Raw genomic sequence first — 27,448 nt, 5'->3', positions numbered from 1 at the left:
GCCAGTTACATCAAAGATGTGAAAGTCCTTGGCGTTGTGGTATATCTCGATTATACTGAGTCGCCTACATCACAATTGCATCTTTGTTGGATGCTGCAGAATCGTCTTATTTTAACTGTAGTTTTTATAGCAATATTCTTTATAGCAGTAGGGTAGCAGCCAAGAGTACGTTCCACATAATGTATATCTGAATAACTGATGAGACTACTGATTAATTTTTTTTTAAAAAATCATCGATCTAATAGTTTTTATAATAATCAATGTCAATTTAATAAATTTTTTTATGTTGTGCAGCATATTTTACATACATTGCTTTTGCCATGGGTATAACTAGTCTTATACTTTTAAAAAACAAAAGAGTAGATGCTTTTATTATAAAATTTCGTCAAAAAGGTCGTAATAATATTTTTCGCAAAAATCTAATTGTTCATTGAGCAGCATTGATGAGTTGGTTTTCAAATGAGCATATATCTCGATTTCTTCTAGGATATTCATAAGTAAGCCTTTATTTGCATAATGAAGAACTTGTAAATTCTGTTGTACTGTCCCCTCAGCATGATTATTGAATGCTATATGATGACCAAATACGGACTTTGTTCATGAGGTACCCGACGTATGTTCTTTGTACCTTACTGCAAAATTTCGACCTGTTTGGCCGATATATATTTTCTCACAGTCTCTACATTGGATCTTGTACATTCCTGATCTGGTAGATTTTCCATTATCTTTACCTACGGTATGTCTTAATTTTTGTTGTTAAGTATTGTCAGTTGTAAATGCTATTGTTATTCCAGAGTTTTTGAATAAATTAGTTATTCTATCTGATATGTTTCCCATATATGTCATCTTCATATATTTTGGATTACCTATTAGTGGAGTACTTTGTGATTGTTGTACTTTATTAAAAATGATGTGTACCTGTCGTGTGTCGAAAGAGTTGGTTTTTGCAATTTGTTTTAAGATGGTCATTTCCTTTTTGATCTCATTAGCTTCTAGCGGTAATTTTAGTATTCGGTGCATCATAGAATTAAAAAAATGCTTTTTTATACTTGTCAGGATGACATGATGTGGCATTAATAATAACATCAGTGGTTGTAGGTTTCCTGTATATGGTGAATAAATGTTTCCCATTGTTATTAGTTATAGTGAGATCTAGGTAGTTAATAGATTTTCGATTTTCATGCTCAGCTGTAAATTGTAACTTTGGATGCATAGAGTTTAATTTTATAGCAAGTTTCTCAATTTCATCTTTTGAACCATTATAAAGCAATAATGTATCATCTACATATCGCTTGTAATATATGATTTTATTTGCGATATCAGGGTTATTTTTCAGGAATTGCGTCTCAATGTGGTTCACGAAAAGTCTGCAACTGTCCCAGCTAAAGACTTTCCCATTGCTAAGCCATCTTTCTGACAATAGATTTTAGTATTAAGAGAAATAATTGTAATCTAAAGTGCATTCAAGCAGTTCTATAAATTCGATTATTTCGTCTTTAGTCATATTTTTGTATTGTATTAAGTCTCCCTAATTATATTAATCATCTCATTAATGGGTATATTTGTATATAAATTTTTAATATCTAATGAGGCGAAACTTGCACTAGTTGGAATGTCTATATTGTGGATTTGTTGTGCTAGTTCATAGCTGTTTTTGATACTGAAATTGCTGTCATATGTATAGAATGCTTTCAAAATTGTATTAAGTTTCATATTTAGTTCATATGAAGGACAACTTTTGTAGTTGACAATAGGTCGTATAGATTTCTCTTTTTTATGCAGTTTAATCTGTGATCTTAATTTAGGTATTTGGGGATTCATATTTTTCATCATATTCTTTTCTTCAGGGGTCAAGAGGTGATTATTTTCATCGACTAATTTCTTGATCTCTAACTGGAACTTTGGAGTGGGGTCTTTAGTTACTTCAACGATCCCATTTTCATTAAAAAATGAGAGTGTTTTAAATATATAATCGTCTTCTTTAATAATAACAAGGGTATTTCCTTTATCGGCCTTTATCACAATTGCTTTCTCTGCTAGTAGTTTATTATCGATATTTTTAAGTGTTTTATCTTCAGTTTTTCTATGCAGTTTATTTTTCTTTTTTAAAATTAAATCCTTCATTTTTGGGGCTATCTTGCATGCTTCAGGTTTATTTATTTTCCATATTTTGCTTGTTGCTATAACATCAGCAATTATGTGTTTAACATTCGTATTATTTAGTGGGGGAGTTAAGTTATATTTTAAGCCTTTGTCAAGTAGCGACATTTTGGACTTTGTGAACTGAATATCTGTAAGATTCATTGTCCTTGGATAAAATTGATGTATATTGTTGACCTTTTCTAAAAGCTTATTTTGTTGTTTAGCTATGAGTAAATCAATTTTTCTCTTATGTCTTTGGGTAATTGCTTTACGTAAAAAGTCTATTTCCTCATCAATGCTGCTTAGTAAAATAGAAAAAGTCAAAGGTGAGAGTTCATTACTTAGAAGAAGAAAAGAATATGATGAAAAATATGAATCCACAAATACCTAAATTAAGATCACAGATTAAACTGCATAAAAAAGAGAAATCTATACGACCTATTGTCAACTACAAAAGTTGTCCTTCATATGAACTAAATATGAAACTTAATACAATTTTAAAAGCATTCTATACATATGACAGCAATTTCAGTATCAAAAATAGCTATGAACTAGCACAACAAATCCACAATATAGACATTCCAACTAGTGCAAGTTTTGCCTCATTAGATATTAAAAATTTATATCCAAATATACCCATTAATGAGATGATTAATATAATTAGGGATAACTTAATACAATACAAAAATATGACTAAAGACGAAATAATCGAATTTATAGAACTGCTTGAATGCACTTTAGATTACAATTATTTCTCTTAATACTAAAATCTATTGTCAGAAAGATGGCTTAGCAATGGGAAATTCTTTAGCTGGGACAGTTGCAGACTTTTCGTGAACCACATTGAGACGCAATTCCTGAAAAATAACCCTGATATCGCAAATAAAATCATATATTACAAGCGATATGTAGACGATACATTATTGCTTTATAATGGTTCAAAAGATGAAATTGAGAAACTTGCTATAAAATTAAACTCTATGCATCTGAAGTTACAATTTACGGTTGAGCATGAAAATCGAAAATCTATTAACTACCTAGATCTCACTATAACTAATAACAATGGGAAACATTTATTCACCATATACAGGAAACCTACAACCACTGATGTTATTATTAATGCCACATCATGTCATCCTGACAAGTATAAAAAAGCATTTTTTAAGTCTATGATGCACCGAATACTAAAATTACCGCTAGAAGCTAATGAGATCAAAAAGGAAATGACCATCTTAAAACAAATTGCAAAAACCAACTCTTTCGACACACGACAGGTACATATCATTTTTAATAAAGTACAACAATCACAAAGTACTCCACTAATAGGTAATCCAAAATATATGAAGATGACATATATGGGAAACATATCAGATAGAATTATTAATTTATTCAAAAACTCTGGAATAACAATAGCATTTACAACTGACAATACTTAACAACAAAAATTAAGACATACCGTAAGTAAAGATAATGGAAAATCTACCAGATCAGGAGTGTACAAGATCCAATGTAGAGACTGTGAGAAAATGTATATCGGCCAAACAGGTCGAAATTTTGCAGTAAGATACAAAGAACATACGTTGGGTACCTCACGAACAAAGTCCGTATTTGGTCATCATATAGCATTCAATAATCATGCTGAGGGGACAGTACAACAGAATTTACAAGTTCTTCATTATGCAAATAAAGGCTTACTTATGAATATCCTAGAAGAAATCGAGATATATGCTCATTTGAAAACCAACTCATCAATGCTGCTCAATGAACAATTAGATTTTTGCGAAAAATATTATTACGACCTTTTCGACGAAATTTTATAATAAAAGCATCTACTCTTTTGTTTTTTGAAAATATAAGACTAGTTATACCCATGGCAAAAGCAATGTATGTAAAATATGCTGCACAACATAAAAAAATTATTAAATTGACATTGATTATTATAAAAACTATTAGATCGATGATTTTTAAAAAAAAATTAATCGGTAGTCTCATCAGTTATTCAGATATACATTATGTGGAACGTACTCTTGGCTGCTACCCTACTGCTATAAAGAATATTGCTATAAAAACTACAGTTAAAATAAGACGATTCTGCAGCATCCAACAAAGATGCAGTTGTGATGTAGGCGACTCAGTATAATCGAGATATACCACAACGCCAAGGACTTTCACATCTTTGATGTAACTGGCACTGTAATAGTATTAAGGTTGCCCATAGAGGGCACAACTGTTACAATCGTAGTTCACTGTTTTTATCCAAAATATAAATAAGCTGTAGACATACTAACTATCTGTTAATCAGACATTGAAATGAATCAATTTTATGTTATTAGTGTATTTCCTACTTTTATACTTTGACGATGGCGTCATATTATGAACGCTGATTGGCAGTTTTGAAGTAGTGTGACAGGAAGTAGGCGGAGCCTCTGCATATTTAAGCTCGTGCTCGGCACTCATAACCATCAGTTGACTGCGTAGCAGCGAGGAGAGCTCCGCCTACCATCCTAAGGGAGCCATGGGTATAATTAATTTTATTTTATCTTGTTAAATTTTGACATCATTAGACACTTTCATCTTATTTAAAGATTGGTATCTAGTATTTCTTAAAATTTATCCACAGGTCTGATGATGGTTTTGTAGAAAGAACCGAAACCGGTTACCTGTATCATTAAAACATACATGACGTGATCAAGACTGAACTTTAGTCAAAAAGTAACAATTAATTGATCACTGCTTTCCAAAAATGTTTACCAAAAATGATATGGTTATGACCACAGGAGAGGCGCTGCTGGCGATATCATGTGGTTAGAAAATATAATCGGATCGATCTTCTGCTACCATAGCCCACTAATGCCAAATTATGCTGCAATGTCGTAACGGATACATTTGTCGTACGTTGCACATTGATTTCTACGGTTATTTCACGCAGTGTTGCTTCTGATAGCACTGGGGCCTCTACGCAAAAGCCGTCAGTCACTGCGTTGTCCGTGTTGGGCGGTAATGCCTGAAATTTGATATTCTCTGCACTCTCTTGATGCAGTGGATCTCGGAGTACTGTATGCCCTAACAGTTTACGGAATGAATGTCCAGTGCGACTAGCTGCAGCTACCATTTCGCATTCAAAGCATGCTAATTTCCGTCGTACGGGCATAACCATGTTGGAATCGTTTCCAAATGAATAACCTGAGTACAAATGACACTTCCACCAATGCACTGCCGTTTTACACGTTATGTACCATTGCCATCTATATACGTGCATATTTCTATCCCATGACTTTTGTTACCTCAGTGAACTAAATTATACTACCCATCTGTTACATTCTACATTCACCATAAACAAGTTACAGAAGTGTGCAAAAATTAAAGATGAGAGTAACTTCCGCTTGATGTGTCACTGCCGAGCAACATAGCTCGATGGAACTTGGATCACACATAGAAAGAAATTCTGCAACATAGTGCCAGAGTTAAGTGAAAGATACACGCAAAGAGACGAATAGATATGACACTTTTAGTGAAAGAGAGTAATTACACTTCGTGATTTAAATAATGGGAACTGCACCAGTTGCGTACTCTTTGCTGCTTAGCACAATGCGTCTCGAGAATTTATTCTCGTTTTCAAGTGCATTTGTGCATGTTTTTACATGAATGTGTTTGATGATTACTGCATGAGTGATTTTCTGCCTCTCGTCCGTCTTTTCGAAGTTAAACTGCAATCAGAAACTTGGATAAAATGAATTATTTTTAGGTTTCCAAAAGCTAATGTTAGAAATTGTATTTTTTCTTTTTTCCTTATAGGTATAGTGCCTCCTCCATAATACAGAATATCACACACTCGCAAATGATCGTTTACACTGCTTGTTTGCAAAGCACATTACAAAGATATCATGGTACACAATGTATCCAGTTTGAAAATTCCTGCACTTTTGTTGTATGTAGGAAATTTAACAAATTTTACATGTTACTTAGCATGTTCCTGAGTCTGAGAACATTTCTTTTTTTTTTATTTATTAAGGTGTGGACTAGTTGCTGTTGCAGTTCCCATGTTTATGGAGAAAGCTACTTTCACTTCACGTGACCTAAGTAGGTTCAAATAGTTCTGAACACTATGGGACTTAACTGCTGTGGTCATCAGTCCCCTAGAACTTAGCACTACTTAAACCTAACTAACCTAAGGACATCACACACATCCATGCCCGAGGCAGGATTCGAACGCCGGCCAGAGTGGCCGAGCGGTTCTAGGCGCTACAGTCTGGAACTGCGCGACCGCAGGGAGGCTATTGAAATTTATAAACATGAAGATAATTTTAATAGAAAAGAAGAGGCCTTGAAATTAAGCGAGGTTATGGACAGTGGCGTTACAGAATCGATAAGTGATTTTTATCTATGACGGACTATTATCGATAGTTACATTTTATCTGTGACAAATTTTCTCTCTGCTACTATGTGCAAGCTAGACCACGCCCACTTTCCTCGGTATTTAGGCCGCTCTCCGACGCCCGACTCGTCAGTCGGTAGGACTCAGCAGGACCAGCCATACCTCTGCGGATGTCCAACGCAGTATTGGACAAAACGTTAGGAATAGAAGAATTCCATGGACCACGGCCATATAACCCGGAAGAATGATCAAGAACAGTGTAACTATTGTCTTTGAGTAAGAGTGTGACTTCTGTAGGTCTCATTGTTTATTTCTTTCAATTACATTGTGTATTACACTGCAGCCGTTCTTACATTGTGTACTCCAAGTTTCATCGAGCTATGTTGCTTGTCAGTGACACACAAAACGAAGATTACTTTCGTCCTTTAAGTGTTGCACCCAAGTGTAGTAAGCATACAGGGTGATTATAATTAAAGTTAAACTATCAAACCATTGTAGAAATAACAGCACAGGTTAGAATGACGTCAAATTGCAACGGAATATTATCGGAGAAGGAGGAAAACGTATGGCAGAAGAAAAACAAATAGTTACAAAATGTAGCAATAGATGGCACTGTAACCATCATAATTTAATAGTGGTCGACTACGAATGACAAATGAATCACACAACAATGCCTAAGGTGTACGTTTGACCTTAAACTGTACTACTCAGTTTGCATGGGTGTACAGGTGTGATACTGTTAGTTACTTAAGCCCATTGCAACACCTCCGATTTATGTATCCCACTCGATCGGGATCTGAATAGCAGCCCAAATAAAAATTAATTAATGTGACCGTGTACCTAATGGGGCTGGCAATCGGATTTGACTGCTACGGAGTTGTTACATTCCATTTTGTCCTTCTCAAATGCTGTAATAAGGAAATGTCCGGTGACAAGAAGAAACGCCAACACAGCTTCACTGATCAAGGACCTATATTCGTCTCAAAAATACAAAAGGAAGGAGACAGCCACTGCTGTCGTCATACATATTTAATTACAGCTAATCTCAGCACAGGCTTCCTCGCTATTCATTATTGTCACACGCAAATTCAATCACTGCAATCCAACTGATGCCGGCGCGGTAGACGCGAAACCACAAATATCGGCACAGAAATATCACTGATCACTATCGTAATTATACTCTTTCACTTTCCCCGTATTATTCTAGCACAAAGGGGTTAAACCGCGGCGATGGCCACTCCCTTTGTCGGTACAGCCTTGCATTATAGCAACAGGCCTCCACACGGCTCGGCCCGCAACCTGGGAACTGACTCAACTCTACACTCGCTCTCGCAACACGACACACTATCGATTGTTTGCCCTATCGACCTGTGCCGAGTGCAAACTTATAGTAAGGGCCTACGGACCCCTTACATCCCCACCCTCGAAAACTTCTTTGGAGCCACTGGTGTAAAAGAATCGGCAAGGGAATTAGACATTGCTGCATCTGAACAAAGCACATAATCCCTCGACCCCGGTAGTGGGCTGCCTCCACAATAATATTCTACAAAAGGTTATTACATCTCACATGCATGGCATTGTCCAAATCACAATTTTTTATCAAGCAGCAATAATCCTCTATAGTTCATATTGAATGAAACACACAACATAAAATCAAAAATTATTACTTGAACACATGACATATAAATTATTATACTACAAATTAGTTGTTACAGGTTTTATACCCATTCTCAGGTAATCGTCGATATGAAATATGCAATTCTGATTATAATACATCGGAAAACACAATGTAAATAAAAATTTTACTTTTTCAAATGTCCGTTTAACAACTAAATGTTCTAAACATGTACCACCCAACTACATCAAGGAGCTTGAATACTCTCATTTCAGACACTCGCCCTAATCGAGTTCCCCTTCCTCATCTGGGTTATCCCTGTTCTCGTGTGAGTAGTACCTTTTTATGTTTTCCACATGTTCCTTACCATGCACTCTCTTTGTCCGTGCATATTCCAACTCCACAGTGTTAGCATGACCAATTTTTATAATCCTGTATGGTCCCTTATAAACGTGGTTAAATTTATGTATTTCAGAGTTTATTTTCTTTGATTTTGCATGAACCTTTACTAGTACCAAGTCTCCCACTCGGTAAGTTATCGGTTTCACTAGCTTGTCGTTTCTTTCCTGTCTTTTCCTAGCTTTCTCCTTCATACTTAATTCCACTAGCTCCAATTTCCTTCCCCAGGTCAATGAACTTCCTGGTGGGTAGACTAGCAACTCGCGAAAGATACTGTCGGGTTCTTGATTGAGCAATACTTCACATGGTGCAAACCCTGTAGAATCATGTGGGAGGTGATTCCTGACCCGCTCAAATTCTTCCAGATAATCTTTCCATGAACCATGCTTCCTATGACAATACGTTCGGCATAAACGGTTCAATTCCTTCATTGTTCGTTCTGCAGGGTTAGAAGCTGGCCTATACCTAGAAATGGCAATTTGCTCTATTCTGTGCTCATTTAGCATCTCTGTCCACTCCTTTGATCTAAATTGTGACCCATTATCACTCAAAATTCGCTTACGAATACACACCTTTTGAAAATAGTCTTTCTCAAAATGGTTAATGATGGCTCTACTAGTAGCTTTCTTCAACGGGTAAAATTTTATGTACTTGGAAACCAGTTCTTCCACCACTAAGATTTGTGTGTAATTCCCTCATGAGGCAGGAAGTGGCCCAAAGAGATCCACTGCAACTATGTCCTTAATTGCTGTTGATACAATTGGATGCATATATCCTTTGTGCTGTACTGTAGTCGTTTTAGATTTTTGACAGGTGTCACATGTACTCAGTATCTTACGTATACGCCTTCCCATGTTTTTGAATGCACAATCTAACTTCAACTTTTCTAGACACATTTTCGGTCCATAATGCGCATTACTATAGTGCGTATACCAAATTAATTTTTCTACCACATGCTCAGGCACACAGTTTCCAGTTCTCCTCACTCTCCTTGTTTCTTTTATAAAGTATCCCATTATGAATATAATGAAATGTGCGAATTCTTTCCTTTCCTGCACACCTGTATTTGTTTTTAATTATCTTTAATTTCTCTTCCTCTTTAGGAACTTCCTTATGAATTCTTCATACTGTACTCCCTTCATCAGGTTAATTCTAACTCCTTCTCCTTCTGGCCTGTCCACCAACATTCCTCTCGAGTCAGCTGGTAATCTATTATGTGTGTTGCTCCTGGTTCATAAATTATCTTGAAGTCATAGTCTTGTAATGCCAGGGCCCATCGCGTTAGTCTGCTATGCCTCAGCTTGCTTGTGGTCAGAAATGTAAGGGCCTTATGGTCAGTCACGACTTTCACATGCCTCCCGGCCAAATAATACCGGAATCGCTTAAACCCCCACACAATTGCCAATGCCTCCCTTTCAGTAATTGAATATTTCCTTTCCCAAGCATTTAAACTTCTGCTACCGAACGCTATTGTTCTTATACTCTCACCATTTCCGCTCCTCTCTATTTGGTACAAATGTATTCCTAGTCCATAATCAGAGCTGTCTGCTCCTAAATAAAAACCCTTGGAAAAATCCGGGTGGTACAATATGTCTGCACTATATAGTGCTTCCTTGATATTCTCAAACTCGGTTTGGCACTCTGCACTCCAATGCCACGGCATCCTCGCCTTGGTCAATTCCCTCATACTCGGGGCATTAAGTACAGATCCTTTGACAAATTTTCTATAAAACACACAAACCCCAAAGAATGCTCGCAACTGCTTCTTACTATGGGGGGGGTCAGAAAATTTCTAATAGCCTCCATTTTACTAGGATCAGGATAGATACCCTCCTTGGATATTATATGGCCCAGGAATTTTATCTTTGATTTGCCAAATTCCGACTTGTCCAGGTTTACAGTTGCCCCTGCGGTTTCGAAAGCTGCCAAGATTGCATTCAATCTATTCAAATGTTCTTCCCATGATTCACTTGCTATCAAGAGGTCATCCACGTAGACGGTGACCCTTTTAAATAACTCCTCGCCTAGTATCTTATCCATCGCTCTTATGAATTCAGACACTGACACATTAAGCCCAAATGGCAACACTCTAAATTGACAGCACCTTCCTCCATAAGTAAATGCTGTATACTGGCGGGACTCTGCGGCCAATGGTATTTGCCAGTAACCAGCAGTTATGTCGATACTACTGAGCACCTTTGCTCCTCGGAATTTTTGAATCGGTTCTTCTATAGTCTCAGGTTTGTCCCGCTCCGGCTCAATGATTATGTTCACTGTCCGTGCATCCAAAACTATCCTCACCTTTCCATCCTTCTTATCAACAACAAATAGGGGGTTGTTATATTGACTGTTGGCCCTTTCTATAACACCAAGGTCCATCATCCTCTGTATCTCTTCATCTACTGCTCTTCGTTTCGCCTGGGGAATGGAATACTGTTTTATATTGAACGGTTTATGGTTCTTTATCTTTAGCTTACACTCCACCCCTTTCATGATACCTGGCCGTTGAGAAAATACCTTACAACGCCTGTATAATACTGTGGCTAATTTCCTCTTAGTCCCCTCATCTAGGTGTGTCATCTCCTCCAACGTTTCACTGATCTTCTCCTCTTTATGTCTATCCTCTCGTGCTAATCCCTCAAGGTATATCAACACTTCTTCTTCTAGTTCCTCTTCCCCATATCCCATGGTGGGTTCCTCTTCATGACACAAATTTATCCTTCTGAATTCCTCCTCTTCTTCGATTGCACTCTCCTCAGCAAACTTTAACCTCTTCTCCCTTTCTTCCTTTGACCTTGATAGTACCTTCATCAAAACTCACTACTGCATCAACTTCATTCAACCAATCTATCCCTAAAATAATTCATGCGTTCAATCCGCCCACCACCAAAAATGTTGCTTCGTATTCTTCTCCCTCTATCTCGAAGGTAATCAACACTTGTTCTTTAATAGGTTTACTCCTTGCACCCAACGCGTTCACAATTCTCACTCCACTCACCGGGAAACTAGGAAAACTAATATTTGCTTTTAGTATCTGTTCATATAACCTTTTGGATACTGCACATGATTCACTTCCTGTATCGACTAATGCCTCGATATTCAGTCCACATAGCTTGATCCCTATCATGGGTAGCATGGGTTCTTTGAGAATCCCACTTCTTTCCTCCAGTAGATCTTCTCTCAGACCTCCACCATTGTCGTGTCTTAGTAGGTTTACTCTGGTCCTTGTAGCTCTCACTCCTGACCGGACCTCATCTGGAGTGTCATTCAGTTTTCGGTCTCTCCGCCTCTTCTATATGCACTGTGTCATTCATTCGCCTATCCCATCCTCTCTCATGATCTCTTGGTTCTTCACTCCTTTCCCAATCATTTCTCCATTGCCGTTAACCACCATGGTTCCTGTACCTATGGCCACCACCCCTTCCTCTATAATTAGACGAATTACCAAAATGATTCCTTGGGTCATTACTTCCCCCTCGGTTTTGATCATTAGCTTGATTGTGTTCCTGTGATCGAACAGATTCCAACTGTTCCAGTACTTCCATCAAGGCCTCCCTATCTTTAATTAGGCTCCCGGATACAGTTTCTTGCATTCTCTGGCTCATTCTTCTCTTTATCACTGATATCATTACGTCATCACTCAGGGGTTGTTCCAAGGTCTCGTTCAGTTCCCACAAATGTTCGGCAAACTCTCTCAACGTTCCTCTCCATGTACTAAGTGACTTGCGGTGTAGTAGGTCCTCAATTGCTGCACACTGATGACTTTTGGACCAGTATTTCTTCAAGAATTCCTCTTCAAACTGATCATAACTGGTAGTCCCTTCCTTCTTCCTGACTCCCCAAGTGAAGGCCTCACCTTCCATTCTATCTATTGCAAATTGAATCTTGTCTGAGTCTTTAAGATGTGCTGGGAAAACTCCTTTTAACCATTTCATAAATATCATTGGGTGCAACCCTCCTTTCGGTCTAAATTTCTGCCCTGTATTATTTTGGACGTACTGATTATCACTGCTCATCAAGGTAACGACTCTACCTTCCCCAACGGTTAAAGTGGCATTGCTAATTCGTTTATCAATTTTTTCTGTCTTGCTCTCCAATTGCTGCACTCCCTGTTGTAATTGCCTGACCTCCATTGCAACCCTCTTGTTATCCTCTTCTCGTTGCACGGCTATAGCATTTCTCAGATTGACAGCCAGTTGGTTTTGCCTATCTCCTATCCCCTTAACCACATCATTGCATTGTTTCTGCATCTGCGTCACCTCGGCGATTTGATGATTGCAATTTGTTTCCACTTCGTTGATTCTTTCTCCCAATTCGGCTTTCGTTTCTTCAATATCGTCTTCTATCTTTTTTGTTAACTTTCCTTCCATCTTCTCCACGTCTCCCTGGACTTGGTCTATATTCTTCTGTAGCTTACTCTCTCTCTCCTTGATGTCCATCTTCAGACGTTCTTCTAATTCCTGTATTTCCTTCTTCACACTATATTCTATCTTCCTTTCCGATGTTTTGAGCTTTCTAAGCTTTCTCTAATTTCTTGTAAACCTTTCTCTAATGATGCGTTATTTTCTTGTAAACCCTTTAGTGATTCTCTTGTTTCTTGCAAACCTTTCTCTACTGATTCTCTGAGACTTTTCTCTAATGATGCGTTATTTTCCTTTATCAAGTCTACCAACATCGACCACTTATCTGCATCCTCTGAAACTGACTTATTTCTCGTCGTTTGTCCCAGTGTCTTGGGATAACTAGTTGAATGTGCTAATGGGCTATCTAATGACACTCCATAATCACTGATTCCTCGAATCATCTCTGTCTTCCTGTCCTATCCCTTTCCTTTCAACTACTGCCTCACAAACCTGCTTATCTTCAGTAGACATGTTTGGTTTATTTTTAATGCACAGGCAAGTAATACAAAATAACCTCTAGTAACCCAAAACACTCCTAATTACCATGAAACTAATGAAACAGTGCCTGCAGTATCTTCAGTTAATCCCAAATTGATACAATATGCATGAGTACCAAACATAACAACCCTCAAAACCTAATAATTTCAAATAACAATTTTCACATACACAGTTTATGTAAAATGTTTTAAATAAGATAAATCACACCACTCACAAAATCTATAAATGTAAAATCCCCAAAAACAATGAGCATATCTGTATAATTACCATTTAGACAGCGCAGCATGCATCAATAAGTATGCTATATTCCAGAGTATGTTTCACAAACTTTTCGGAAATTACTGTCATTGGGCACTTTTCCTAACGTGAAACTCAGTTTACAAATGTTTATTTACCGCGAAGACTGCACACTACAATTTAATGTTATGTCAACCAGTCGTCTTCACTCACCAACTGACGTTGCCACGAGTCGCGATGTTTTGACGTTTGAAGTAGGCGTGGCGCTGTACTGCAGCCGGAGCCGCGTGAAGCCGCACTGAAGATCTGTGGCGAGTCATTGTAGTTCTCCGTCGGCCGCTCTGTGGCGCTGCAGGCGGGCATAGTTGTAGTTCGGCCGCTAGATGCCGGGTCGGCGCTCAGTGTCTCGAAGTCGCGCTGCTCGATGTGGTGGGACGTCGTAGTTCTCAGCCGGCCGCTCCATGGCGCTGCAGGCGGGCGTAGTTGTAGTTCGGCCGCTAGATGCCAGGTCGGCGCTCGGTGTAGTGCATCTGTGCTTGAACTACTCCTTGCACAGGTAGTTGGGGTGACGTGTGAAATCACCCCGCAGATCGAAGCTCTTTGGCGCAACTGCTACACGGGTCTGCGTGACGTCACTCAACAATTGCGTCGCCACACGAATTGTCCACATAACAGTTTATGGGACCACAAGAAGCTGTCCGATTTTCACTATTCAAAGAGCAATTTCAGTCACAATATTACCACTAAACACTTCTTTAAAACTTCCATGACGAATTCTTGGCTCATTTTGCTATTTTAATGTTCACACGTGTCTTTCTTTAGTGTTCACTTTTCACAGTTTTTCGCGCGGATTTACGCATTTGCACATTATAACACAGTTTATTGACACTATTATTCTTATCTAATATGGCAAGGAAAAAGTTTAGTCACAATCGTAAGATGCTATTACTTCGTATTGTTCAAAATGCACTGTTTCTTGTCGCGATTTCAAAGTTTATGCTCTGTCTCAATCCAAAATTGGGAAAAAATATTTTCTCGCGTTAAGCAAGATAAAATTACCTACTGTTCTTTACGATTCGTCCGAAAATTGCACTAGTCCTGTCACGGTCGCCAAGGGTGTAACACCTCCGATTTATGTATCCCACTCGATCGGGATCTGAATAGCAGCCCAAATAAAAATTAATTAATGTGACCGTGTACCTAATGGGGCTGGCAATCGGATTTGACTGCTACGGAGTTGTTACATTCCATTTTGTCCTTCTCAAATGCTGTAATAATGAAATGTCCGGTGACAAGAAGAAACGCCAACACAGCTTCACTAATCAAGGACCTATATTCGTCTCAAAAATACAAAAGGAAGGAGACAGCCACTGCCTTCGTCATACACATTTAATTACAGCTAATCTCAGCACAGGCTTCCTCGCTATTCGTTATTGTCACATGCAAATTCAATCAGTGCAATCCAACACTGCAATCCAACTGATGCCGGCGCGGTAGACGCGAAACCACAAATATCGGCACAGAAATGTCACTGATCACTATCGTAATTATACTCCTTCACTTTCCCCGTATTATTCTAGCACAAAGGGGTTAAACCGCGGCGATGGCCACTCCCTTTGTCGGTACAGCCTTGCATTATAGCAACAGGCCTCCACACGGCTCGGCCCGCAACCTGGGAACTGACTCAACTCTACACTCGCTCTCGCAACACGACACACTATCGATTGTTTGCCCTATCGACCTGTGCCGAGTGCAAACTTATAGTAAGGGCCTATGGACCCCTTACACCATCCACCACGACAAGGTCATATCACATCATATAGGAATAATCGGTTTTTAATTGTCCTGAGGACAAAAACCGCATAAAAGCATCAATCAAAATCAATTCGGATTATTAATTTCCGTGTGATTGGCGCAAAACATGTTCAATAAGCTGTGCACAACAAGTTGAAATCGAGAAACTGCATATTCCTCAACTAACCGAAGTGTTTCAGGAGTGACGTTCTGAATCTGTTGCGCAATGCGTGTTTTCAGTGCAGCTAAGTTTGCAATCGGAAAACTAAGTAAGTAAATGTCGTGTGACTAGAGCCTCCCGTCGGGTAGACCTTTCGCCGGGTGCAAGTCTTCCGATTTGACGCCACTTCGGTGACTTGCGAGGTGATGGGGATGAAATGATGATGATTAGGACAACACAACAACCAGTCCCTGAGCAGAGAAAATCTCCGACCCAGCCGGGAATCGAACCTGGGCCCTTAGGATTGACATTCTGTCGCGCTGACTACTCAGCTACCGGGGGCGGACATCGGAACAATGAACACAACACCTTTCAGATAGCCCCACAATAAGAAATCACACGGATTAAAGTCAGGTGATCGAGACGGCCAGGCTGTAGGGAAATGGTGGCTGATAATTGTAGCATTTCCGAAGTGGCGCTTCAGTAGCTGCTTAACTGGATTTGCAACGTGCGGAGGTGCCCTATCTTGCCTAAATATGATGCCATCCACACATCCACGATGTTGGGGAGCTGGAATGGCGTGGTTGCGCAAAAGACACTCATAGCGCTTACCAGCGACGGTACACGTAACAGGACCGGAAGCACCTGTATCTTTGAAAAAACTTGGCCCTATGATAAATGACGCCGTAAACCCGCACCACACGGTGACCTTTTCAGGATGAAGTGGTACTGGTTGATCTGCGTGTGGCTTTTCCGTGTATTGACATATTCTGTCAAATGGAAGTGGGCTTCGTCTGTCCACAAAATCTTCCACGGCCAATCATTGTCCACTTTCGTGCGAGGAAGAACTTCTAAAGAGAAGGCCTCTCTTGCTGGAAGGTCAACAGGAAGCAATTCGTGTACGTGGCTAATTTTGAATGGATAGCGAAGAGGGATGTTTCGTAGGATTTTACGCACCGTGCTCAAGGGGATGTCAGATGTTCGGGCAATTGTCCGTGCACTACACGTTTGCACACCACACTGCTACACTGCTGTGGCCACTCCTACCACTGATGTTGAATCAATTCGTTTCCTCCCTCTACCAGGTTGCACACGAAAAGAACCCGTCTTTTCGAATTTCCGAATCATTTTCTCCAGACCCACAGCAGTTATCAGACCAACGCCTTTTTTCAAACCCTTCAGTGTCCAGAACTTCTGCAGAGCGACGTGTGCACAGTCATCATTCTTGTAATACAGATTTACTAGCAGAGTGCGATCCTGCATTGAGACAGTCATGGTGAACGTCACAGAAGCGAAAAGAGGAAAAGCCGTGCATCCGGCGTGTTTAACCAGCTACAATGAGTCGTGCGAATGACAGGTTTTTCCATTTACGTATTCTGATACATACAGCGCCATTGTTGATCAATTTACACACTCTTTTTTTTTTACTTCTGCCATTTGTTTTCCTCATCTCCGATAATATTCCGTTGCAATTTGACGTCATTCTGAGCAGTGGTGTTATTTTTACAGCGTATTTAAAGCTTAACTTTAATTATAATCACCCTGTACAGCCTGAAAGTTTGTAGCGCGCCATTTAATTTTTGATGCACATATCAAACAGCATGGCGTTCAGTCGGCCGGGGTGGCCGAGCGGTTCTAGGCGCTACAGTGTGAAACCCCGCGACCGCTACAGTCGCAGATTCGAATCCTGCCTGGGGCTTGGATGTGTGTGATGTCCTTAGGTTAGCTAGGTTTAAGTAGTTCTAAGTTCTAGGGACTGATGACCTTAGAAGTTAAGTCTTTCACTGGCTCTATTTGCTTTGTTTTATTGTTGCTCGTGTAACAACTAATATATGAGATAAACTATGTTGCTACGGAAAGAGTCCCGAAATACTTTTTAGGGATGCTGTGCTGTGACTTTCCATGGATCATTAAATTGCAACAAAACAAAATATATGATACCTTATTATTATGGGTCTGGCTTTCTATTAAAGGAACGTTTTTTCGTTACTGTAACTCGCCATAAAGTTCAACATATCGTCCTTACTTTACAGTTATTTGAAAGGTTAATGAAAATTACTTCGTGATCAACACTGATATTACAGTACGCAATGATTGTTCAACATCAAAATTTTGCAGTGGATTTTTGTTAACAGTAAAACACCAATAAGTCCCACGACTAACACGAGAACATGAGACTATTATCATAGAGAAAGATGTTTTTACTATAAGGTTTGCCAGACCAGAACTACGCACAGCAAGATTTCTTTTATGTTATGAAGGTAAATTATCTTTTTGCACTGTTAATAATATATCATCGACAGCCCGGGTCAACCTGTAAAACACATCATAGAATCTGCTGCTCTGCTCTGCAATTCCGAAAGCTGAAAGAAATAATTTTAGTTTACTATTACCTGTCCGCTTCTTTGCGGTATGATTGGTTTCATTTAATGCAGTTTGAATGGGCAGCGGCTCTGCGCCACGAATAATATTTAAATAGCCGAAAATGTCTTAAAAGGATGTGATAAAATACCAGGCAAGCTTATTACAAATCATAATGCAAGTTTTCACTAAGTAACTCTATTCAAAACATTTAAACAGATTAAATTATTACATACCTTTACAATGAGTACGTAATGGCGTACGTCCCTCAATGTTGACAAAAGAATGCTACGCAAGCGTACAATATAACATCACAGGCTCTTTCTACTCACGTAACTCCAAGAAGACGGCGACAGAGAAATTAATGTTCGGCCACTACTACTTATACTTGTCACATATTCTCATCTTTGTTTGATATTTAATAAGTATCGTCTGTGGCGGTTTCAGTACTCGCCGAAACAGATATTATCATATTATCTTTAAAAAACATCGGTACGTAATTCTATACAAGCACAAAACATGACACATAATGCTTTCTCTTTATTACATAAATTTCACACAATCGTTGTCCACGCAATTACAATCATCCAGCTCAATTATTCTTTTCTCCTTTATTTTACCACATATAATATGTGTTTTGCTAAGAGACGTTACAGTCCCATAGTGCTCAGAGCCAGCATGGCGTTCCTGCCACGCACGTGCAGCAGCCGTGGTAGGTCGAATACTTCCTAAACGTCCGTTGTAGCTGTCTCTAGTGAAGAGAGCTGTGACAAAGCGCGGCACTCCAGTGAGTCGCAAATGAGGAGCGCGCAGGTGCTGCGTTAAGTGTGTTCTGGCGCGGGATCCGCTCAGACGGCCTGCTCCTGGCGGCCGGCTGCAGCCCTTCACGGCCGCCCACAGCTGTGGACACTCGCGGCCGGCTCTGCCCTTCCCTCCGCGCCATCAGCCCCAGCCGCAGCTGTCGGCACGGCCAGCACTCAGCGCAGAGCAGCGTGCGATGCGCGATTACGCTCTGCCGCCTCTCACGGCCAGTTGCTCTTTTTGTATAAAACCCATCCGACTGCATTCCTCGCACGGCTTCCCTCCGACTGAACTCCCCCTCCTCGCCGCCCGTCACCGTGAAATTTTATTTGGGCAGCAGGAGGGACGCGTAGTTTGCCGGGAGCACTTTTACGGGTCTAAATTCGTGGAACTCAAGCGGGGCTGCTCTAGATTTGCTTAACACATACCATCCGAATTGTGTATTTGGAATGTTGCAGTGACTGTTTTACAATGTGCATAGTTACTAAAAATTCACAGGCTTCAGAACCAACTGTATTGAATCTCTAAATACGCCGATAGAAAAAAAATTCGGAAAACAAAGAGGGGGTTGTGCGACATAAAGCTGGTAGGTGTGTTTCTACACCTTGTAATGGTTCTCTATTTACGTGACCATTACGGCACTCCAACCCCAGTTCTCGATACCAGTAATATCGTGCTACTTTTCTGCGAAGTAACAGACATATTTTTGTGACAATATTCACATTTGGTTTTATTAGTGCATAGGTACTCCGATGTATCGATACATTAGTGATATGGTTCTTGTTTGTATTCGTTTCTGTGAGGCTGTCATAATCTTTGACTTACTTGTAACCGTTTTGGCGCAAATGCGCCCAGAGCAGTCTCTGTTTCACTTTGCAGAAGTTAACTTATTATTTCGCTTTGTAAAAGAACAGTCAAGTCTTATGTTTGGTTAAAGTGGAAATTAAATATATGAAGATTTATACAAAACTGTTTTCTTGATGATGTGACATTTAAGAAGAAGTATATGTGAATTTACAAGAAGTTTAATAAAAATGTGGATCGTGAACACCAAGTCAAAACTTACTTCTATAATACCATTGTTCTGATCTGGGATTGTTTGATCATTAAGAATTTCCTGAAAAACGTATTTGTTATGTCTTCAAATGTTGCTAAAATACAGATCTGGACCTTCTAGCAGTCAAAGTGGAATCACCCTAGAATCAACAAGACGAGCCATAACAACTTCGATGAAATCTACGTGGGAATCCATTCAAGATAAGTGTCAAATTAATGACTTTTTTACAGTGACCTCATTATTTTCATTCTGACGATACCATCCACAGTCAATAACTTTGTTGTTGCCTGATAAAGCGAACATATGCTGCGTGAGCAACATTATTAATCTGGTTTCTAACGTACTACAGATGCAGTACAATGCGCCAGAACCGCACGCCGAGCTCGAATGTCTTCTCTCATGGTAATGTCACGTTGTAATGGTTCAAATGTCTCTAAGCAATATGGGACTTAATATCTGAGGTCATTAGCCCCCTAGACTTAGAACTACTTAAACCTAACTAACTTAAGGACATCACACATATCCATGCCCGAGGCAGGATTCGAACCTGCGACCGTAGCAGCAGGGCGGTTCCGGACAGTAGCGCCTAGAACCACTCGGCCACAGCGGCCGGCTGTAGTGTCACGTGGCCGGGCGTACCCCGTTCTTCTTGTACTGTGACTTCTTCATAACGTACAATACACGTGGTATTGTTAGAACCTGAAAGATGATGTCTGATCAAATTTTGCGTCAGTCGCTTAAAAGTGGCGCTAATAGCACCACTGTGAGGATTTAGATCATGCTTTCTGTAAATAAACGTTGTAACGGTTGTGAGAGTTAGTTACCTTTGAAGTTTGAAGTGGTGAGTTGGTGTTAGTGGAGAATGCCTTTAAGGTGACAAAGAGGCCATTATCAACACCTGGCTAAGTTTGAAAGAGGTCGTGTAATGAGCTACGGGAGACTGGATGTTCCTTCCGTGATACTACAGAAATGTAACCACTGTACATGACTGCTGGCAATTATCAACACGAGAATGTACGGCCACAAGAAGAACGGGGTACGGCCGGCCACGTGACACTACAACCGGCCGCTGTGGCCGAGTGGTTCTAGGCGCTACTGTCCGGAACCGCCCTGCTGCTACGGTCGCAGGTTCGAATCGTGCCTCGGGCATGGATATGTCTGATGTCCTTAAGTTAGTTAGGTTTAAGTAGTTCTAAGTCTAGGGGGCTAATGACCTCAGATGTTAAGTCCCATATTGCTTAGAGACATTTGAACCATTACAACGTGACATTACCATGAGAGAAGACATTCGAGCTCGGCGTGCGGTTCTGGCGCATTGTACTGCATCTGTAGTAGCAATCTGAGCAGCACCACAGTGACACCACAGTTACACAACGAACGGTTATGAATCGATTACTTCACGGTCAGCTTCGAGCCAGATGCCCAGTAGCGTGCGTTCCACTGGCTCCAAACCATCACCATTTGCGACTTAAGTAGTTTCAACCAAGAGTTCATTGGAGGGCAGGGTGGATATCTGTTGTATTTTCTGTCGGACGCTGATTCTGTCTCGGTGCCAGTGATAGCCATATGTAGCCAGTTGAGGGCCTTCAACCAAACTGACTGTGTGCTAGATACGCTGAACTTACATCTGAAGTTATGCTCTCAGGAGTGATTTCGTTTGACAGCGGGAGCACACTTGTAGTTATCCCACTCACCCTGATTGCAAATTTGTGTGTCAGTCTTGTTATGCGACCTGTGTTGCTGCCACTCATGAACAGCATTCCATGGGGTGTTTTACAACAGGATAGTGCTCGTCCACGTACCGCTGTTGTAACCAAACATGGCACATTGCCTTGGTCAGTTCAATCAATCAAAAGCTTTGTCTCCAGTCGACTTCATCGGATGACATTATTAACTCTCCCTGGATTGACTGATGAAGGACAACAGGCATGGAACTCCAGTCGATGAACAGACATCCGGCACTTGTCCAACACGTTGCGTGAATGACTGCATGCTTGCTGTCAAGGTACTGGCGGCTACACTGTACCAGCCTTTCACACTTGAAGTGACTTTTCTCTTGCTTGCGTTTATCTCTCATCTTGCAAAGCTAATGTTCATTATAAGATGCTAGGCAATTTTATACAATTGAAATCTCACCCACTTCTTCCTCTGAAATTAGGAAAATAATAAACTTGCTTAAAAGCAAAAACTCACATGGAATTGATGGCATTTCCAGCAAAACACTAAAAGCTTGTTCTCCACAGATAAGCAAGATTCTCAGCCACCTGTGTAACAGCTCTCTGGAACAGGGCATTTTCCCTGATAGACTGAAATATGCTATTGTTATACCTTTGCATAAAAAGGGGATAGATCTGATGTCAACAATTACCGTCCAATCTCCCTTCTAACAGCTTTATCAAAAATTTTTGAGAAGCTAATATATTCAAGAGTAGCTTCACATATCTGTAAAAATAAAGTACTAACAAAATGTAAGTTTGGTTTCCAGAAAGGTTTTTCGATAGAAAATGCCATACATGCTTTCACCAATCAAATTTTGAATGATCTGAATAACCGAACACCCCCATTGGGATTTTTTGTTATCTCTCAAAGGCTTTTGATTGTGTAAATCATGAGATTCTGCTAGAGAAACTCAAGTATTGTGGCATGAGTGGGACTGTGCACAAATGGTTTAATTCATACCTAACTGGAAGAGTGCAGAAAGTTGAAATAAGCAGTTCTCATAATATGCAAAGATCAGCACATTCCTCAAACTGGGGAACTATCAAGAATGGGGTTCCACAAGGGTCGGTCTTGGGTCCTTTGTTGTTCTTAATATATATTAATGACTTGCAGTTCTATATTCATGAAGAGGCAAAGTTAATACTCTTTGCTGATGATACAAGAATAGTAATCACACCTGACAAACAAAAATTAACTGATGAAATTGTCAATAATGTCTTTCAGAAAATTACTAAGTGGTTCCTTGTAAACAGACTCTCACTGAATTTTGTTAGGACACAGTACATACATTTCCATACAGTAAATGGTATGATGACATTAATAAATATGGACCTCAATCAGAAGCATATAGCTAAGGTAGAATATTCAAAATTATTAGGTGTGTCCATGATTAAATTGGAAAAAACACATTGATGATCTGCTGAAACGTTTGAGTTCAGCTACTTACGCAATAAGGGTGATTGCAAATTTTGGTGATAAATATCTTAGTAAATTAGGTTACTACGCCTATTTTCACTCATTGCTTGCGTATGGCATCATATTTTGGGGTAATTCGTCACTAAGGAATGAAGTATTTATTGCACAAAAGCGTGTAATCAGAATAATAGCTGGAGTCCACCCAAGATCATCCTGCAGACATTTATTTAAGGATCTAGGGATTCACAGTAGCTTCTCAGTATATATACTCTCTTATGAAATTTGTTATTAACATCCAAACCCAATTCAAAAGTAATAGCAGTGTGCATAACTATAATACTAGGAGAAAGGATGATCTTCACTTTTCAAGATTAAATCCAACTTTGGCACATAAAGGGGTGAATTATGCTGCCACTAAAGTCTTTGGTCACTTACCAAATAGCATCAAAAGTCTGACAGATAACAAACAAGTATTTAAGAAGAAATTAAAAGAATTTCTAAATGACAACTCCTTCTACTCCATAGAGGAATTTTTAGATATAAATTAAGAAAAAAAGTTGTTATATTAACTTAATTATGTTGTTAAATTAACTTAATTATGTCATGTATTGGAAAATTTGACCTGTTCCACATCATTATGAAATATTGTATTCATGATCCATGGAACTAGTATTAATCTAATCTAATCACTACAATAAGTTACCTACACAGACATAGTCATTACTCTGCAGTAACTACTGTTTGGTGTTGCGATTTTTTTCCGTCGGTGTTCTTTCATATAATTTCATAAGGTTCAGTTAGAGATACACTGTTGATCCTTATAACTGGGATTCCATTCAATAAAAAAGAAATTACGTCTTTACAATGAAGACACGAATGTTGCAATCCACTGAAACAGGTATGTAGCAACAGAGTAAACTGTCATTAATGTCTTCATAACACTTATTTCCAGATCTTCTTCATGGACTAACACTGAATTAAAAAAAAAGAAAAACGGAAAGAAGCGTACCTGTTTTCAAACATTAATTATGCAACCCCAGTAATAAGATTAAACAGTGGCTAAAACCTAGAAACTTTATGTTAGTCCTTTGTACTCATAACGCTTAAAGTTAGAAAAGTAGGCATAAATCTTGTTAAAAAGTCAAGATCAAAAACCTATTACATTCATCTTTTGTATATTTTACATACAAAACATCAGTCAACTATCTATTAAATGTTACTGTCATTCAGTAGAGTCCTCTGGATTTTCATTCTACGGTAATCGTCCTTAAGAAAAGAAAATTTACTAAAGGAAAGCGTGTATGAACAATGCGATTCGTTGTACGGTCATAGTGGTGTTGTGATTAGTGAGTTAGGTGTTTCTATTAAAACATATACTGTACTTTCCCATAAAATTCGTCAGAAGGTGTCATAAATTATGAACCTCCAGCTAATTATGTAAAATATCTTATTAATAACCAAGACAATAAGTTTCGTCTACCCAGTGTCTTCTATTTCAGTGAAGAACGTGTTTATAATCATCATAATGTAAAAGAATTGTCTACTTATTTCAGTCATAAAATTAATTTTGGATGAAAGTTATTACCATGCAGTTGTATTAAAACACAAACTCGTTTAACAATATGTAAACGGATTCATGCCCCTAGACTATCGCCGTCCACGTGACTTGTGGTACACAGTATTTAGCAACTACATAACTTGAGAGTTAAAGCCCTTTTTGAGAGTTCGCAAGTTTTCTATAGTCATTTATATCGTGGCTTGATAAAGGAATTGATTTTGAAGGTGGCTGTACTGATAAATAACTAACTGTCACCTAAAATGTGATTAAAAACGAGCAATAGCATTCTTAAATTATGTTATTTCCGAAAAGTCTGTTAAAGTATTTTAATTTTTAAGTTGTTTCATAAAGTTCAGTATACTAACGAAAACAGCGTAATGAAATTACTTAATAGAAATTCACTTCGCCAAAAATGAAGCAAAATTTCATAGACTTCAGTAGCCTCCACTGCTATTTCAAACCTATACGAATTCACTGAAAATTACAGTCCTCTGAAAATCATAAACATTGACAGAACCACGTGTGGGAGAACTAAATTCAGATGTCATACTTCCTCTTTTCAAACGTCCTGTTTCATGCTTTAAAAATTTTCTGCTTCAGAAGATACACCTAACACAGACGCATTTATTATATCAGTAATAAAACCAGTCTTCAATATTTACGCAACTGCTAAATACATCAAAAAAGACGTTCATCAAGCGGTAGAGCTCCAACCGGTATGCAGTTTGAAAGATGAACCGTATTCACGCATCTTACAACCATTTGAAAATGGTATTTTTTTCCTTAAATGCAACTATGTACAGAATTTTGAGTCTATCTAATAAGAGTCTCCTGCAATGACACTTTTAAAATAAAGATCGTAAGAAATAAAGGCAAGGAATCAATACCAAAACTGCCGAAACGAAATGTCAACTCCTTTGGCATATAAACAAATAAACTTCGTTACCTATCCATAAATGTAGGGTTATATAGCACACACCGTTACAAGTAATGATATATATTTGAACTTAATGACTTAAAAAATAACACAAACAGGTCACTGATGAGCTTGAGCGCACACCATAGTGAAATCAGCAGTCGTATTAACCTTCAGCCGAAAAAGAAAAGTTTCTATTAATGTGCTCTGTACAATTATATGTCTGTGCAGTAAGTACTAACGGCATGTGCAAAACACTGTTCTTTCCTCAACGTGTATTGCCAAGTATCTGTCTGCGCATTATAATACATGATTATGGAAATGAAAGGAAGAGTTGTGACACGATGTTCGCACCTACGAGGGAAAGGGTAAAAAGGTTTTGGCTTATCGTTGGGAGTTGTCAATGAAGTATTCTTTCACTTTTCTTTATACATTGTGCGCATTAAGTTAAGACAATTCCACTTTGTCCTGCTTTATAGCTAGTCTCATGCTGCTGTGTGTGGAATTCCAGATAGAAAATTCTTCAAAAATCGATGATCAGTTATGAAGAACATATTCCTTAATTTCTGACAGCTAAGAAATGGTTAATCGAGTTCAAACACAATTTAACTTCTTTTGATTATCGATATTGTGGACGACGTCTCAGTACTATATCATAGTGAAAGTGCAGATTATGATTCCAACCAACACAATAAAAAGCTTGGGAATTAGTTGGCTTCATAGACATATAAATTAAAGATTTCAGAGTCACGTAACTCAGAACCTGTTGAATGTCACGTGACAGCATATTTGACCGCCGGAAATCACCGCCAGAGTTAAAATTTAGTTCAGCACTGGTGGGAATGAAATGAATGCAGCGTGCCTTTTTTTCCAATTTACCTTTGGAAAACGCAGACTAAGAAATATTACTCCAAAAATTACAGGAAACTGATCTTACAGTGATCAGATCTGTTGTTAAAAGACGCAAAATCTTTCCTACACATAGGATACGCTGGTATTATGTATAGGTGGTGTTATCAATAGATATAGTGCATATTAGATCGTAAATGGCAGCTGTAGCTGAACAAACATGCCAACGTAAACGATCGTGTCCAGTATGCTTCTCCATCCAGACGCGAAGTATTTTCCAAGATCAAAGGGTAAAAGATATGGCCAACCTTTATTTTTTTAGAAGTGAACCCAAGAACATGATCATATTTTGAACGTTTTGCTAATACACCACATGAAGAGACGACACGTGAAATACCAGCTCACATTTGGTAACTAATCTGGAAGCATTTTTCCCAGCCCGCCCCATTGGAACCTCCCGGATGAGAGTGCTTGAAGGGGCCAGCTCTGCTTTCAAGACCATTGATGGCTCGGCTTTGCATCCCGATGGCAAGTCATCAACTGGCGTCTTCTAAACGAGCGGTCGCCGAATTGTTTTCGCACATAAGGAACATTTTAGAGTGTTTCTCCTTCTCCCCTGAAATCTAATTGTCTTCTTACGAAGTAAGATTATCATTAATATAAATTAAAGGAGTTTTGGGTTATTCTTTTATACTGTATACTTAAAAAATTGTTTCCTTAGTTACATGTATTGTGTAATTTCTGGTCAATAGCTAAAAGTTAAACGTATAGAAAATTTCATTTAAGATAAGCTTCAAATAATCTATGCATTTAATGCTTCTAAGAAGCAGAATTAATATGTAATTGTAACGTAAATGATGCGGTAATAATATAAGGCCTGTATAAATGACATAATCACCACTGCCAGTTTCATGTTTGTCAGATAGTACGATAGTTTTCTACTGGTTCTCCAGAATAAACTGTTGCATATTAAGTAAATAAACTATTGTAAAAATATATAAATAAAAAATAAACAAGGTGCAGGTTTTATATGTAAACTGTCTCATGTTCGAATCGCTTATATAAATAAAAAAATAAACAAGGTGCACGTTTTATATGTAAACTGCTTCGTATTCGATCCTATGTCAACGCTGTTTTTGTTTCACAAG

Source organism: Schistocerca piceifrons, chromosome 5 (assembly GCF_021461385.2).
Source record: "Schistocerca piceifrons isolate TAMUIC-IGC-003096 chromosome 5, iqSchPice1.1, whole genome shotgun sequence".
NCBI classification, from domain to species: domain Eukaryota; kingdom Metazoa; phylum Arthropoda; class Insecta; order Orthoptera; family Acrididae; genus Schistocerca; species Schistocerca piceifrons.
Note: the sequence above shows the minus strand (reverse complement) of the source record.